Below are 17,358 nucleotides of genomic sequence, written 5' to 3' on the forward strand. Positions count from 1 at the left end.
TAGGTCGTTTATTACCAGTAATTTTCAACATATATTCCCAAACTTTACCATTATATAACTTGAAGTTCATAGGACTTTGGAATCAGATCATTTACAACAATCTTTACAAGGTGATAATGATACAAAGAGAATATGTAAATTTTAAGTCGGCCAGTATGAGGGCTCCTTCAACTTAATTGGGGTCTTCGCTTTTAAGGCACTACCGGGGTGGCCATTGCCCTCATTGCTTATGTACCTTAACTTCATATAGATTTTTACTTTTTTCGATCCCCTTTTTGGAGCACATGTAGATTGTCGATTAATGCCAAACGGATAAGAATATGGTCAGATGCCTAGATTTTGGAAAAATAATGAAATTTAAAGTAATACATCAGACTACTAATGTATTAACTTTATATTGAAATTCAATATTTGGCTACCAACAAGCACATATTATATAAAAAGAATTAAACATGCAAATAAACATAAAATGAAATACTTTAATAAAATGATAGAGCGCATGTTTTGGAAAAGTTTATTCCTCAATCCACCACTACTTAGGAATAATTTTTTGATTCGGGAATCTTAAATTTTTCATTAAAAAATCAGTTTACAATATTATAAGTACGTGAAAAAGAAAGTGTATCTTGTATGAGAGTTTTTTGCATTACCGATCAATTGCAGTGAAATCGAAGCTGCGTTTTAATAAAAAGAAGAAATGGATCACACATACATAGTTCATACTTCTAAATGTTGGATTAAAATTTATTAAAACACAACACAGGCAAAGTCACTAGCAAATAGGAAAGAATAGCAAAGTCATTCTTAGGGAATATATTGAATATCACTGTAGATATGTTAGAGTAGTAAACTTCACTTTGTATTTTATTAGAAGTAATAGGACCATTTGGTCCATATATTGAAGATGTATCTACCTACAAAAGCATAGTTAATGGCCAACAATATCTCATCTTAACCACACTAGAGATATCATTTACAATGCATAAGCTAAATTAGTATATGGCTGCTCCTACACTTCAACATCTAATGACTTGTAAACGAGTGTTAAGGTACTTAAAGGAACTAGAAGATATGGATGAAATTAATTGGATTCAATGCTCTGGAAGTTGACCTGTAACAAGATAATTAACTATATCAACATACCATGGTAATACTTCCACACTCATTAATCGTTCATCTGGAAATGACTCATTCAATATTAATGGTTCTGTAATTGTGTCAAAATGGAGACAAGAGAGGTGGTCTGCCACAACATTTTCTCTCCCTTTCTTATCTTTGAATTCCAAGTCAAATTCCTGCAAAAGTAACACCCAACGAATTAGTTTAGCTTTTGCATATTTTTTTGTGAGAAGATATTTAAGAGCAGCATGATCTGTGAATATAATTATTTTACAACCAATGAGATAGGATCGAAATTTCTCTAATGCAAACACTACTGCTAGCATTTCTTTTTCAGTAGTTGAATAGTTCAACTGTGCATTATTCAATGTCATACTAGCATAGTAAATAACGTGGGGAATTCGATCAACTCTTTGTCCTAATACTGCTCCTACTGCATAATCAGATGCATCACACATGAGCTCAAATGGTAAGCTCCAATTTGGGGGCTGAATGATGGGTGATGATGTCAACAACTGTTTTAACTTTTCAAATGCCACAAGACATGAATCATTAAAGATAAAAGGTACATCCTTAGCAAGTAAATTGCATAAGGGTCTAGAAACTTTACTAAAATCTTTAATGAAATGTCTATAAAAATCAGCATGCCCAAGGAAAGATCTTACTTCTCTGACTGTTTTGGGTGGAGGAAGATTAGAAATGAGATCCACCTTGGCTTTGTCAACTTCAATACCTTTGCTCGAAATGATGTGACCGAGAACAATACCTTATTTTACCATAAAATGGCACTTCTCCCAATTTAAGACCAAGTTCTTCTCGATACATCTCTGCAGAACTAGTGTTAGATGATGTGAACATTGATCAAACGAGTCACCAAAGACAAAAAAATCATCCATAAAGACTTCAAGGAATCATTCAACCATATCAGAAAAAATGCTCAACATGCATCGTTGAAATGTAGCAGGTGCATTACATAATCCAAATGGCATTCTCCTATATGTAAATGTGCCAAAAGGGCAAGTGAAAGTAGTTTTCTCTTGATCTTTTGGTGCTATAGGAATCTGATTATATCCTGAGTAGCCATCTAGGAAGCAATAAAACTCATGGCCTGCCAATCTATCAAGCATTTGATCAATAAATGGTAAAGGAAAATGGTCTTTACGTCTGACAGAATTCAACTTTCTATAATCAATGCATACACGCCATCCTGTAGTTACTCTAGTATGTATCAATTCATTATCAGCATTCGTAACTACTGTGACTCCTGACGTTTTGGGGACAACTTGCACAGGACTGACCCATGAACTATCAGAAATTGGGTAAATGATACCTGCATCTAATAGCTTAAGGACTTCAGTTCTAACAACTTCTTTCATATTAGGATTTAACCGACGTTGCATTTCCCTAGTAGATTTAGCATTTTCATCGAGGTGAATGTAATGCATGCAGTCTACTGGGTTTATACCTTTTATGTCTGCTATGGTCCATCCTAATGCTCCTTTGTGCTCTTTTAAAATATCCAACAACTTACCTTTTTGTTCGTCATTTAGGGATGATGAGATGATTACCGGCAGAGTACTTTCTTCTCCCAAAAATGTATATTCCAAAGTGTTGGGCAATGGTTTGAGCTCGAGTTTCGGTGGTGATTCTGATGATGGGATGAGTTTCTTCTCTGATGGTGCTGAGTCAAGTAGGGCATTGACCTCATCGACCGATCTGTCAATATCAAAATCAAAACCAAAGTGAGTTAAACATGTTTGTAAAGGATCATCACTAAGGTTTGAAAGAAAAGTGTTATCAACTATTGTTTCAATTAAATCCACATCAACAATTCCATCATCTGCATTGTGAGGTTGTTTGGCAATGTTGAAGATGTTCAGCTCCATAGTCATGTTGCCGAAGGACAACTGCATATTTCTAGTCCTGCATTGAATGTGAGCATCCGCAGTTGCCAAGAAAGGTCGGCCTAGAATAATGGGGATGTGCTTCCTTGAATCCTGTATTGGTTGAGTGTCAATTACAATGAAATCAACAGGAAAATAAAACTTGTCTACCTGGATAAGCACGTCCTCCACAATGTCACAAGGTATTTTCGTGGACCGATCCGCAAGCTGTAACACCACTGGAGTTGGGTGTAATTCTCTCAGTCCAAGTTTCACGAATACTGAATAAGGCAACAGATTTACACTAGCTCCTAAATCCAACAAAGCATTCTCAATTGTGTGGTTCCCTATACTACATGAGATAGTGGGGGAGCCTGGGCCTTTGCATTTTAAAGGAATTTTATGTTGGAGTATAGAACTAACATTTTCTGTTAAAAATGCGTTCTTTTGAACATGTATATTTCTCTTTTTAGTACAAAGGTCTTTAAGAAACTTGGCATAAGATGGAACTTGTTTTATAGCATCAAGTAAAGGGATGTTAACACTTACCTGTTTGAAGATTTCAAGAATCTCACCTGTGGATTTTCCCTTTTTTCCTTTAGTTAACCTCTGAGGAAATGGAGCTTTGGGAATATATTCTCGTGGGTTGGTTTCTTCTTTCTCCTCCGGTGATGAGTCCTCAACACTCACAGGTACAATTTGATTTTCTTTTGTCACCGGCATCTCCGCTTTTTTGTTGACTTCTTTTCCTTTTCGCAAGGTCATAACTGTTTTGACTTCTCCATGCTGCTGTGGTGAATTGGTACTTGCTTCATGCACTCCTTTAGGATTAGGCACTAGTTGACTTGGAAATTTGCCTTTCTCAACAGTCATTGCCAAGGTCTGAACTGAAGAAGCAAGTTGTCCCACCATCTTTTCGAGGCTTGAAACTGATTGGGCTTGTGAATTGAAGCCTGCTCTCAACTCATTTCATAGTCCATCAATGGTGCGGTTTTGTTACTCAATTGTGGAGTGAGTAACATTCTTGAAATTCTAGAATGCATCCTCCCATGGTCTGGGTTAAGAGTTGTTCTGGTTTTGATTGTATGGTCTAAATGAGGGCTGACAGGCTTGAGGAATTTAAGGAATTGGTTGCATTGGTGGAGCTGGAGCTGCTGGTCCATTCTGTTGGAATCCTTGAGACCATGAAAAATTAGGGTGGTCTCTCCATCCAGGGTTATATGTGTTGGAGTATGGGTTATAATTCGATGGTTTTCTCATTACACCTATGGCATTGGATTGATCAGAGTATGAGTCATGGTCATGTGGTTCTGTTGATTTAGCAGTCGATAACGATACTATTTGTTGAGCAAGACCTTCAACCATCTCCTTGACTTCTTTGATTCCCAAAGTTGACTCACTAATGTGAACCTCATTCACTCCTTTAATTCTTTTAGTATTCCTGAGTGATCGACTCCGTTGTTGGGAATTATCCGCTTGTCGCTGGAAGAATTCCCAAATCTCTGATGCACTTTTTGACATTAGCTCTCCTCTACTTGTTGCCATTAGCCATTCTTGCACATTCGATAATAATCCCTCCAAAAAGTATTGGCATTGGTGCCATTTCTCGTATCCATGATGTGGACACTTCAAGAGTAGCCTATTGAATCGCTCCCACGTTTTTAAAAACTGTTCGTCATCTCTCTGGGTAAACTCTGAGATTTCCCTGCGAATAGCATTAGTTTTATGCACTGGGAAATATTTATTCAAAAATTTCGTTACCATTTGTTCCCATGATGAAATGCTATTAGCAGGTAAAGTATTTAACCATGAACGAGCTCTATCTTTTAAAGAAAATGGGAATAGTCTAAGTTTAACATCATCGTCTGAAAAATTTTCATATTTAAAAGTTTGACAAATGGCATGAAAATCATTCAGATGATTATATGAATCCTCATTTTCTAGGCCATAAAATGTGGGGAGACAATTTAGCACACTAGGTTTTAATTCAAAACTCCTAACAGCTACATTTGGGTATCTTATGCATGATGTGCTCAAATTAGCTAAGGGACTAAAATAGTCCTTAAATGGCCTCTCCTGTGGTGCTTGTAAATTCATTCCAAATTTATTTTTAATGTGCTTTTGTGTGCGAAGTTTTTTTTCTAATTCAAGGTCTATAGGTTCAAGATTAGGAAATAATGACCTACAACCATACATGCAAAAAAAAGAAAATAAAAATAAATATGGGAACAAAACAAATAAAAATAAAGAAGAGGGAGAAATTACGATACTAACCTTATTGCGCTATTACAACCTTACTATAAAAATACACAAAAACAAATACGTGAAATAACTTAACTAAAAATAAATTAATAAGATAAACAAAAAAAAATTACAAAGAAAAATAAATTGAAAATTAAATTACAGAATTTTAAAGAAGAGAAAAAGAAAAAAATACTAACCTTTAAATGTAGATTCACTTTTTTTTCTTTTTCTTTTTTTTTAATAAAAAAATACAAGAAAACAAATAAAATTAATTTTACGAATTAAAATAACTTACCTCCCCAGCAACGGCGCCAAAAACTTGTTGTGCAAATTTTAATGTACTCGCAAGCACACGAATCTATTGTAGTATAGATCAATGGTGACGAGTGTCGATCCCACGAGGAGGTGGATTTTAATTATATGTAGAATTAATTTTGTAAATGGGTGGTTGAAATTGTGGTGGAAGTGATTTCAATTATCCTAAAATTGGAATTGAGATGGTGATAATAAATTCTAAAATTGGAATTGCAATGGCGAGAATAAATTGAAGCGAAATCTATTGAAATGATGTACTTGGGTATCTGGATCCGTATCAACATGCATCATGGGTTAAATAATCCGTATTAATGCCAATTAAATCATGAGGGGGGAATCCACACCTCATGAACCACGCTCTAATCAATATGGTGCTAAGGGCTTATCGTGCCAAATAATAATAACCTTATACTAGAGGGTCGGTGAAACCAAGGCAGTACTAGACAAGATTAGCATTATTTATCGACGAGAAGTCAAAACATCCACAAAAACTAGAGGGGAAGAGAAAATAAATTTACCAAATTAAGCCCCTGACACATTTTGAGACTTCACCTTCAACCTAAGCTTGAAAGAAAATTAGCCACTCATAATTGAACTAGGGGCAAAATGAGAATTTATTAAAATACGAAGAAAATACAAGATGGAGAGAGAATTATAGAAAACAGAGTCCAAAAAAAGATTCAGAGGTATCAAATTAGGGGGGAGAGGCCCCCTTTTTATAGATACATGGAGTAAATCATGGCCATCAGATTAAAAACAGTTTGGACGCTCAGGATTGCGCCACATCATCAGTCAACAGTACGCGGCTTGACCACGCGGATGAACAGTAACACGGTTTGACCCGGATGAACAGTAATGCGGTTTGGTTGAAAATAATCATGTGTGATGCATGTACTGTATGCGAGATTTTTCGTCCACTGATATGCTGCCACGTCACCATCAACAGTACATAAGAATTTTAGCCCAACAGGATCGTGACACCTCATCAGTCAATGCCACATCATCGGTCAATGCCACGTCATCGATCCGTCTATGTGAACAGTGCCGTGAACAGTAACGTATACAGTACCGTACATGTGAACAGTGCTATTTTTCCTTTTATGCTCCTCCTAAGGTTTTCGACCGTCCTGAGTTCAAAAGTGATGTTCGTTTTGCCATCTGATCTCTCATTTATTGTGAAATGACTACGATGCCCCTAAAATACATAAAATACTAAATTAAAATAAAACAAATAGAATTAAATCAAAAGAAGGTTAAATTCATAAAAGTAAAGGTGTTAGTAAGACTTGAAATGTAAAATGATGGTTTTCTCCTTTATAAATATGCATTTTCTAACACTCAACATCCAACACAAGTAGTACTAAAGAAATCTGGAATAACTGTTGTAAAAAATGAAAAAGGTGAACTAATCCCAGCACGAATTCCATCTAGTTGGCGCATGTGTATTGATTGTAGAAAATTAAATGATGCCACTAGAAAATATCATTTTCCCTTTCCATTTATAGACCAATTTCTCAAAAGAGTAGCTGGACATCCCTACTACTGCTTTCTTAATGGCTACTCTGGCTATTATCAAATCCTTATAACCTTAGAAGACTAGGAAAAGACCACATTCACATGCTCATTTGGAACATTTGCATTTAGGAGAATGCCCTTTGGACTTTGTAATGCTCCTACAACATTTCAAAGGTGCATCCTAAGCATTTTTAGTGACATGGTTGAAATTGTCTAAAGGTTTTATGGATGATTTAACTGTATTTGGTAATTCTTTTGATACATGTCTTGATAATCTAGAAAATATTTTGGAAAGGTGCAAAGAAAAAGGACTAGTTTTAAATTGGGAAAAATGCCATTTCATGACCACTTCTGGAATTGTCTTGAGCCATGTTGTGTCTTCAAAAGGAATCGAAGTTGATAAAGCCAAAGTTGAAGTCATTTCAAAATTACCCTCACCAAAAACAATTAGAGAAGTCTGTTCTTTTTTAGAACATGCAGAATTTTATAGAAGGTTTATAAAAGATTTTAGTGCCTTATCTAGACCAATTTGTAACCTCCTAATAAAAGACACACAATTTGAATGGACTAAAGATTGTCACAAGCTTTTGAAAAGATAATTAGTCTTTTGACATCAGCCCCAATAATGCAACCCCCTGATTGGTCATTACCTTTTGAGCTAATGTGTGATGCTAGTGATTATGCTATTGGCGCTATTCTGGGTCAAAGAAAGGAAGGTAAGCCCTTTGTCATCTATTATGCAAGTAGAACTTTGAATACTGCTCAAATGCTAATATTGTTAATTATCTTACAACATGTGAAATGCCATGTGACTGGAGTTCCCAAGACAAGAAGAAATTCTTAACAGAAGTGAAAAGCTTTTACTGGGATGAACCATACCTGTTCAAGTACTACTCCGATCAAATTTTTTGAAGATGCATACCAGACGACGAGGTAAGTAGGGTCATTCAATTTTGCATTCTGAAGCATGCGGTGGCCATTTTTCTTCAAAAAAGACAGCTGCAAAAATATTACAGTGTGGATTTTATTGGCCTACATTATTTAAAGATTCACATACATTCTGTAAAATGTGTAAGAATTGTCAAATGATAGGGTCTGTTTCAAAGCGGAACATGATGCCTTTAAACCTCATCCTTGTCATTGAAATATTTGATTGTTGGGGAATTGATTTTATGGGCCATTTTCCATCATCATTTGGATTTGTATACATTTTGGTTACTGTTGATTATGTTTTAAAATGGATCGAGGCGATTCCTTGTCGGAACAATGATCACAAGATTGTGATCCGCTTTTTAAATGAAAATATTTTGAGCAGATTTGGAATATCTCAAGCTATTATTAGTGATGGAGGTAAGCATTTTTGTAATAAGTCATTTGAGTCTTTAATGAAGAAATATGGAATTACACATAAGGTTGCTACCCCTTATTGTTGAGTGTTAAAAAATGCATATTTATAAAGGAGAAAACCGTTATTTTACATTTCAAGTCTTACTAACAACCTTTACTTTTATATATTTAACCTTCTTGTGATTTAATTACATGTGTTTTATTTTAATTAAGTATTTTATGTATTTTAGGGGCATTATAGTGATTTCACAACAAAGGAGAGATCAGACGGCAAAACAGACATCACTTTTGAACTCAGAACGGTCGAAAGCCTTAGGAGGAGCATAAAAAGAAAAATGACACTATTCACATGTACGATACTATTCACGTGTACGGTACTGTATACGTTACTGTTCACATAGATGGACCGATGACGTGGCATTGACCGATGATGTGGCATTGACTGATGAGGTGTCACGATCCTGTTGGACTAAAATTCTTATGTATTGTTGATGGTGACGTGGCAGCATATCAGTGGACGAAAAATCTCGCGTACGGTACATGCATCACACAGGATTATTTTCAACCAAACTGCGTTACTGTTCAACCCGGGTCAAATCGTGTTACTGTTCATCCGCGTGGTCAAACCACGTACTGTTGACTGATGACGTGGCGCAATCCTGAGCGTCCAAAGTGTTTTTAATCCGATGGCCATGATTTACTCCATGTATCTATAAAAAGGGGGCCTCCCCCCTATTTTGATATCTCTGAATTCATTTTTGGGATCTATTTTCTGTAATTCCTTCTCCATCTTGTATTTTCTTCGTATTTTAATAAATTTTCATTTTGCCCCTAGTTTAATTATGAATGGCTAATTTGCTTTCAAACTTGGGTTAAAGGTGAAGTCTCAACATGTGTCATGGGCTTTATTTGTTAAATTTTTTTCTCTTCCCCTCTAGTTTTTGTGGATGTTTTGACTTCTCGTCGACAAATAATACTAATCTTGTCTAGTACCGCCTTGGTTTCACCGGCCCTCTAGTACAAGGTTATTATTATTTGGCACGATAAGCCCTTAGCACCATATTGATTAGAGTGTGGTTCATGAGGTGTGGATTCCCCCCTCATGATTTAATTGGCATTAATACGGATTATTTAGCCCATGATGCATGTTGATACGGATCCAGATACCCAAGTACGTCATTTCAATAGATTTCGCTTCAATTTATTCTCGCCATTACAATTCCAATTTTAGAATTTATTATCGCCATCTCAATTCCAATTTTAGGATAATTTAAATCACTTCCACCACAATTTCAACCACCCATTTACAAAATTAATTCTACATATAATTAAAATCCACCTCTTCGTGGGATCGACATTCTTTACCATTGATCTATACTACAATAGATTCGTGCGCTTGCGAGTACATTAAAATTTGCACAACAAGTTTTTGGCGCCGTTGCCGGGGAGGTAAGTAATTTTTAGAATTAATTTTTGTGAATAATTTCTTTTATTTGTTTTCTTGTATTTTTTTATTATTAAAAAAAGAAAAAAAAGTGAATCTACATTTAAAGGTTAGTATTTCTTTCCTTTTTCTCTTCTTTAAAATTCTGTAATTTAATTTTCAATTTATTTTTCTTTGTAATTTTTTTGTTTATTTTATTAATTTAATTTTTAGTTAATTTATTTCACGTATTTATTTTTGTGTATTTTTATAGAAAGGTTGTAATAGCGCAATAAGGTTAGTATCGTAATTTCTCACTCTTCTTTATTTTTATTTGTTTTGTTCCCATCTTTATTTTTATTTTATTTGTTTTGCATGCATGATCGTAGGTCATTATTACCTAATCTTGAACCTATAGACCTTGAATTAGAGAAAACACTTCGCACACACAAACAAATTAAAAATAAAATGGATTTGCAACCACAGGAGAGGCCATTTAAGGATTATTTCAATCCCTTAGCTAATTTAAACACATCATGTATAAGATACCCAAATGTAGCTGCTAGGAGTTTTGAATTAAAACCTAGTGTGCTAAATTGTCTCCCAACATTCTATGGCCTAGAAAATGAGGACCCATATAATCATCTGAATGATTTTCATGCCATTTGTCAAACTTTTAAATATGAAAATTTTTCAGACGATGATGTTAAACTCAGATTATTCCCATTTTCTTTAAAGGATAGAGCTCGTTCATGGTTAAATACTTTACCTGCTAATAGCATCTCATAATGGGAACAAATGGTAATGAAATTTTTGAATAAATATTTCCCAGTGCATAAAACCAATGCTATTCGCAGGGAAATCTCAGAGTTTACTCAGAGAGATGACGAGCAGTTTTTCGAAACGTGGGAGCGATTCAATGGACTACTCTTGAAGTGTCCACATTATGGGTACGAGAAATAGCACCAATGCCAATACTTTTTTGAGGGATTATTGCCGAATGTGCAAGAATGGCTAATGGCAACAAGTGGAGGAGAGCTAATGTCAAAAAGTGCATCAGAGATTTGGGAATTCTTCCAGCGACAAGCGGATAATTCCCAACAACGGAGTCGATCGCTCAGGAATACTAGAAGAATTAAGGGAGTAAATGAGGTTCACATTGGCGAATCCAGTTCAGAAATTAAAGAAGTCAAGGAGATGGTTGAAGGTCTTGCTTGACAAAGAGCATCGTTATCGACTGCTAAATCAACAGAACCACATGACCATGACTCATACTCAGATCAAGCCAATGCCATAGGTGTAATGAGAAAGCCATCAAATTACAACCCATACTCCAACACATATAACCCTGGATGGAGAGACCACCCCAATTTTTCATGGTCTCAAGGATTCTAACAGAATGGACCAGCAGCTCCAGCTCCACCAATGCAATAAATTTCTCAAAATCCTCAAGCCTCTCAGCCCCCATTTAGACCATACAATTAGAACCAGAACTACTCTCAACCCAGACCATGGGAGGATTCATTCTAGAATCTCAAGAATCTTACTCACTCCACGATTGAGCAACAGAACCGCACCATTGATGGACTACGAAATGAGTTGAGAGCAGGCTTCAATTCACAAGCTCAATCAGTCTCAAGCCTCGAGAAGATGGTGGGACAACTTGCTTCTTCAGTTCAGACATTGGTAATGACTGTTGAAAAAGGCAAGTTTCCAAGTCAACCAGTGCCTAATCCTAAAGGAGTACATGAAGCAAGTACTAGTTCACTACAGCAGCATGGAGATGTTAAAGTAGTCATGACCTTGCGAAAAGGAAAAGAAGTCGACAACAAAGTGGAGATGCCGGTGAAAAAAGAAAATCAAATTGTACCTGTAAATGTTGACGACTCATCACCGGAGGAGAAAGAAGAAACCAACCCACGAGAATACATTTCGAAAGCTCTATTTCCTCAGAGGTTAGCGAAAGGAAAGAAGGAAAAATCCACAGGTGAGATTCTCGAAATCTTCAAACAGGTAAGTGTTAACATCCCTTTACTTGATGCTATAAAGCAATTTCCATCTTATGCCAAGTTTCTTAAAGACCTTTGTACTAAAAAGAGAAATATTCATGTTCAAAAGAAGGCATTTTTAACAGAAAACATTAGTTCTATACTCCAACACAAAATTCCTCTAAAATGCAAAGACCCAGGCTCCCCCACTATTTCATGTAGCATAGGGAACCACACAATTGAGAATGCTTTGTTGGATTTAGGAGCTAGTGTAAATTTGTTGCCTTATTCAGTATTTGTGAAACTTGGACTGGGAGAATTACACCCAACTCCAGTGATGTTACAGCTTGCAGATCGGTCCACGAAAATACCTCGTGGCATTGTGGAGGACGTGCTTATCCAGGTAGACAAGTTTTATTTTCCTGTTGATTTCATTGTAATTGACACTCAACCAATACAGGATTCAAGAAAGCACATCCCCATTATTCTAGGCTGACCTTTCTTGGCAACTGCGGATGCTCATATTCAATGCAGGACTGAAAATATGCAGTTGTCCTTCGACAACATGACTATGGAGCTGAACATCTTCAACATTGTCAAACAACCTCACAATGCAGGTGATAGAATTGTTGATGTGGATTTAATAGAAGCATTAGTTGATAATACTTTTGTTTCAAACCTTAGTGATGATCATTTACAAACATGTTTAACTCACTTTGGTTTGGATTTTGATATTGACAGATCGGTCGATGAGGTCAAAGCCCTACTTGACTAAGCACCATCTATGGACACTAATACATGGAAGTCAAGAGTTGAAAAACTAGCACCATCAGAGAAGAAACTCATCCCATCATCAAAATCACCACCAAAACTCGAGCTCAAACCATTGCCCAACACTTTGGAGTATGCATTTTTGGGAGAAGAAAGTACTCTGCCGGTAATCATCTCATCATCCCTAAATGACGAACAAAAAGGTAAGTTGTTGGATGTTTTAAAAGAGCACAAATGAGCATTAGGATGGACCATAGCAGACATAAAAGGTATAAACCCAATAGACTGCATGCATTACATTCACCTTGATGAAAATGCTAAATCTACTAGGGAAATGCATGTCGGTTAAATCTTAATATGAAAGAAGTTGTTAGAACAGAAGTCCTTAAGCTATTAGATGCAGGTATCATTTACCCAATTTCTGATAGTTCATGGGTCAGTCCTGTATAAGTTGTCCCCAAAAAGTCAGAAGTCACAGTAGTTACCAATGCTGATAATGAATTGATACCAACTAGAGTGACTACAGGATGGCGTGTATGCATTGATTATAGAAAGTTGAATTCTGTCACACATAAAGACCATTTTCCTTTACCATTTATCGATCAAATGCTTGATAGATTAGTAGGCCATGAATTTTATTGCTTTCTAGATGGCTACTCAAGATACAATCAGATCCCCATAGCACCAAAAGATCAAGAGAAAACTACTTTCACTTGCCCTTTTGGCACATTTGCATATAGGAGAATGCCATTTGGATTATGTAATGCACCTGCTACATTTCAATGATGCATGTTGAGTATTTTTTCTGATATGGTTGAACGATTCCTTGAAGTCTTTATGGATGATTTTTCTGTCTTTGGTGACTCGTTTGATCAATGCTTACATCATCTAACACTAGTTCTGCAGAGATGTATCGAGAAGAACTTGGTCTTAAATTAGGAGAAATGTCATTTCATGGTAAAACAAGGTATTGTTCTCGGTCACATCATTTCGAGCAAAGGGATTGAGGTTGACAAAGCCAAGGTGGATCTCATTTCTAATCTTCCTCCACTCAAAACAGTCAGAGAAGTAAGATATTTCCTTGGGCATGCTAGGTTTTATAGACGTTTCATTAAAGATTTTAGCAAAGTTTCTAGACCCTTATGCAATTTACTTGCTAAGGATGTACCTTTTATCTTTGATGATTCATGTCTTGTGGCATTTGAAAAACTAAAGCAATTGTTAACATTATCACCCATCATTCAGCCCCCAAACTGGAGCTTACCATTTGAATTCATGTGCGATGCATCTGATTATGCAGTAGGAGCAGTATTAGGACAAAGAGTTGATCGAATTCCCCATGTTATTTATTATGCTAGTATGACATTAAATGATGCACAGTTGAACTATTCAACCATTGAAAAAGAAATGCTAGCAGTAGTGTTTGCATTAGAGAAATTTTGATCTTATCTCATTGGTTGTAAAATAATTATATTCACAGATCATGCTGCTCTTAAATATCTTTTCACAAAGAAAGATGCAAAAGCCAGACTAATTCGTTGGGTGTTACTTTTGCAGGAGTTCGACTTGGAATTCAAAGATAAGAAAGGCACAGAAAATGTCGTGGCGGACCACCTCTCTCGTCTCCATTTTGACACAATTACAGAATCATTACCATTGAATGAGTCATTTCTAGATGAACAATTAATGAGTGTGGAAGTATTACCATGGTATGCTGATATCGTTAATTATCTTGTTACAGGTCAACTTCCAGAGCATTGGACCAAGCAAGACAAGGCTAAATTCTTTGGGGAAATAAAGAATTTTTTTTGGGATGACCCGTATTTGTTCAAGTATTGTACAGACCAAATTGTTAGACGATGTGTCCCAGAAAGTGAAATTCAAAATATCCTTTCATTCTACCATGAACAAGCTTGTGGAGGCCATTTCAACGCAAAGAAAACAGCAACTAAAGTTTTACAATATGGTTTCTATTGGCCAACTATATTTCAAGATGCTTACACTTTCTATTCTCCATGTGATAGGTGTCAACGAATGGGGAGCATTACACAAAGGAACATGATGCCATTAAATCCAATTTTAGTGGTTGAAATTTTTGACGTATGTGGTATCGACTTCATGGGACCCTTTCCCCCATCTTTTGGCCATCAATGCATATTGGTTGCTGTTGACTACGTATCAAAATGGGTAGAAGCAATTCAATGTAGGACCAATGATCACAAGGTGGTGATAGCATTTTTGAAAAGCAACATTGTTTCACGCTTTGGATTCCCTCGAGCAATAATCAGTGATGGTGGTGCCCACTTTTGTAACAAAGCATTCAAGACTCTTTTGACAAAGTATTCAATCACACACAAAGTGGTGACCCCATATCATCTGCAAACCAGTAGCCAAGTTGAAATCTCCAATCGAGAAATAAAGCACATATTAGAAAAGACGGTGAGGCCAGACAGAAAAGATTGGTCATTAAGACTTGATGATGCAATATGGGCATATAGAACGGCTTTCAAGACCCCGATTGGGATGTCACTCTACAGGCTAGTGTATGGAAAAGCTTACCACCTACCTGTGGAACTCGAGCATCGTGTATATTGGGCTATCAAGAAATTCAACTTTGAGATGCAGCAAGCCAGCTCAGAAAGAAGATTACAACTGGCAGAACTTGAAGAAATTCGTAATGATGCATACGAAAATGCCAAGATTTACAAGCAACGAATGAAAGTCTTTCACGACAAGCAAATTATGAGAAAATCTTTCACTCCAGGTCAGAAAGTGCTTTTATTCAATTCTCGCTTGCACCTATTCTCAGGTAAGTTATGCTCTCGATGATCTGGTCCCTTTATTGTTCATACTGTTTTTCCACATGGGACAATTGAAATTAAGGACCCAAAGAACGGTGTCACGTTTAAAGTTAATGGTCAAAGATTAAAGCCATATGTAGAGTACCAACCACATGGAGAAGACACCGAAATAAATTTGAGTGACCCACCAGATTTGAATTGATTTTTTTTTGGGGATTTGATTTTTTTTTCTTTCTTTATATTATTCTTTTGCTAATTGAAATTATTTTTGCATAAGTGTGTTCGTTTAACTATTAAGTTTTCTCTTATCATTTTTAATCATGAGTACCTTACTTAGACCGTTCCTCCTGAACATTCTTAAACCACTTCAACGTGTCAAAACTCATCTCAAAAGGCAGATTCAATTTTGTAAAACACATCGCATTTGGGCTCTACAGCCACCAGAGTTAGTAGTCTATGTTGAGGGTTTAGAAAGCCAACTCAGAGACATTGAGAGAAGTGTTTACGACATCCAGTTGGAGCTTGAGGTAAATTCAATAAGAGGACGATTTTAATTTTCTTTGTGTGTTTTAATTTATTTTTCTATTTGTGTGCTTTAGTTTGTTACCCCGGTGAAGTGGCGGATAACGGTACTCCGTGACAATCAAGTCGGTTACTTCAGTTTCCCATAATAACTGATATTCTGAGGCAAAAGTATGGACAGAAACGAGATTATAGCGAAGCTTCACAAGCGATTCCCTTCACTTCCTCAGAATGCCCTCCTTACGATCTATAAAGCTCGGTCCGAACGCATGCGATTACTCATGAGGAATAACATACCTACTGACATCCGTTAGTTAATCGAGGCTAAAGTACGATCGGCAGGTGAGTTACCTCCAAAATTTATTGCATACATGCCTGGTTATGGTAAAGGAAATTATGCAAGAAAACGACGAGCTCGAAGAATTTCTGTTGCTTGTCATAAGTGTGCCAGAATGAGTTGCAATAAAAACTCATGTTCTTTAAGAATGGTGTCTGATAACAGGGAAGATAAGATTCAATTCATTAGGGATGGCTTGAATAAGGAGTCATTGGATGATATCCTTTTGTCTCTTGAAACGCATCCCAGTGGATATGTGCAAGGAGCGATTCTCCAATTATGGCCATTATTCCAGAAAGAACATGCACGATATAGTCTCGGGAATCTGACTATAAACGACCATGTTTGCCAGTTTATAAGAAAACTGGATAGGAAGCCTATCCTCGACCCATAGAGGGCGTTCAAGCCGTTTCTAGACATAAAACCAGAGGAAGATGTGAGCCACAGTCGCAACTACCTGTAAATATCCTTTCACTTTACTGTTATTTTATTTCACTATTATTTTATTGTGTATATTATTGTCTTTAATAATTTTATTACTGTTTGCTTTTTCCTTATTACTGTTTACTTTTTCCTTTTTACTGTTTCCTTTTTGACTCGCAAGCCACGTGCTTTACGCGTTATTTGACACTGACATGTTACCTCATACACAACTGTGACCCACTGTCACCAAGACTCTTAAATGTGATTTTTCTTGTCAAGCACTCACAAATTATTTTTGAGAAATATTCCAATGGCAGCTACTCCCAATAGACAATTCAAGAACATTTGTGTGCTTTCTGGATTTACCTATGACAAACATAAAGAGTTCGTTGAGGTAGCCATCGATCTTGGTCGAAGTATAGCAGAGAGAAAATTACACTTGGTGTATGGAGAAGGTAACCAAGGGTTATCAAAAATGGTCTCTGAAGCAGCTTTTGTCAGAGGAAGTCAAGTGTTAGGCATCATCCTAAGAGTCATAAAACCATTGGCCAGTTCATCTGACTCATCAACTGGAGAAGAGTTAGTCGTCTCAGGTATGCAAGAAAGAATAACTGAAATGCTTAATCATTCTGATGCTTTTATTTTCCTTCCAGGAGATCTTGCAACACTA

The 17,358-nt window shown here is 36.3% G+C and overlaps 1 non-coding gene and 1 pseudogene across 1 annotated transcript; both read left to right on the forward strand.

Annotated features, from left to right (window-relative positions):
* LOC112098026 overlaps positions 1 to 14,132 on the forward strand; it is a 205,229-nt pseudogene extending 191,097 nt beyond the window's left edge.
* LOC112098665 lies at positions 4,612 to 4,715 on the forward strand. The gene has a single exon (XR_002905775.1). It is a non-coding gene; the product is annotated as a small nucleolar RNA R71 (small nucleolar RNA).
* Positions 14,133 to 17,358: the final 3,226 nt, after the last annotated feature.

Source organism: Citrus clementina, unplaced genomic scaffold (assembly GCF_000493195.1).
Source record: "Citrus clementina cultivar Clemenules unplaced genomic scaffold, Citrus_clementina_v1.0 scaffold_5, whole genome shotgun sequence".
Lineage (NCBI taxonomy): Eukaryota > Viridiplantae > Streptophyta > Magnoliopsida > Sapindales > Rutaceae > Citrus > Citrus x clementina.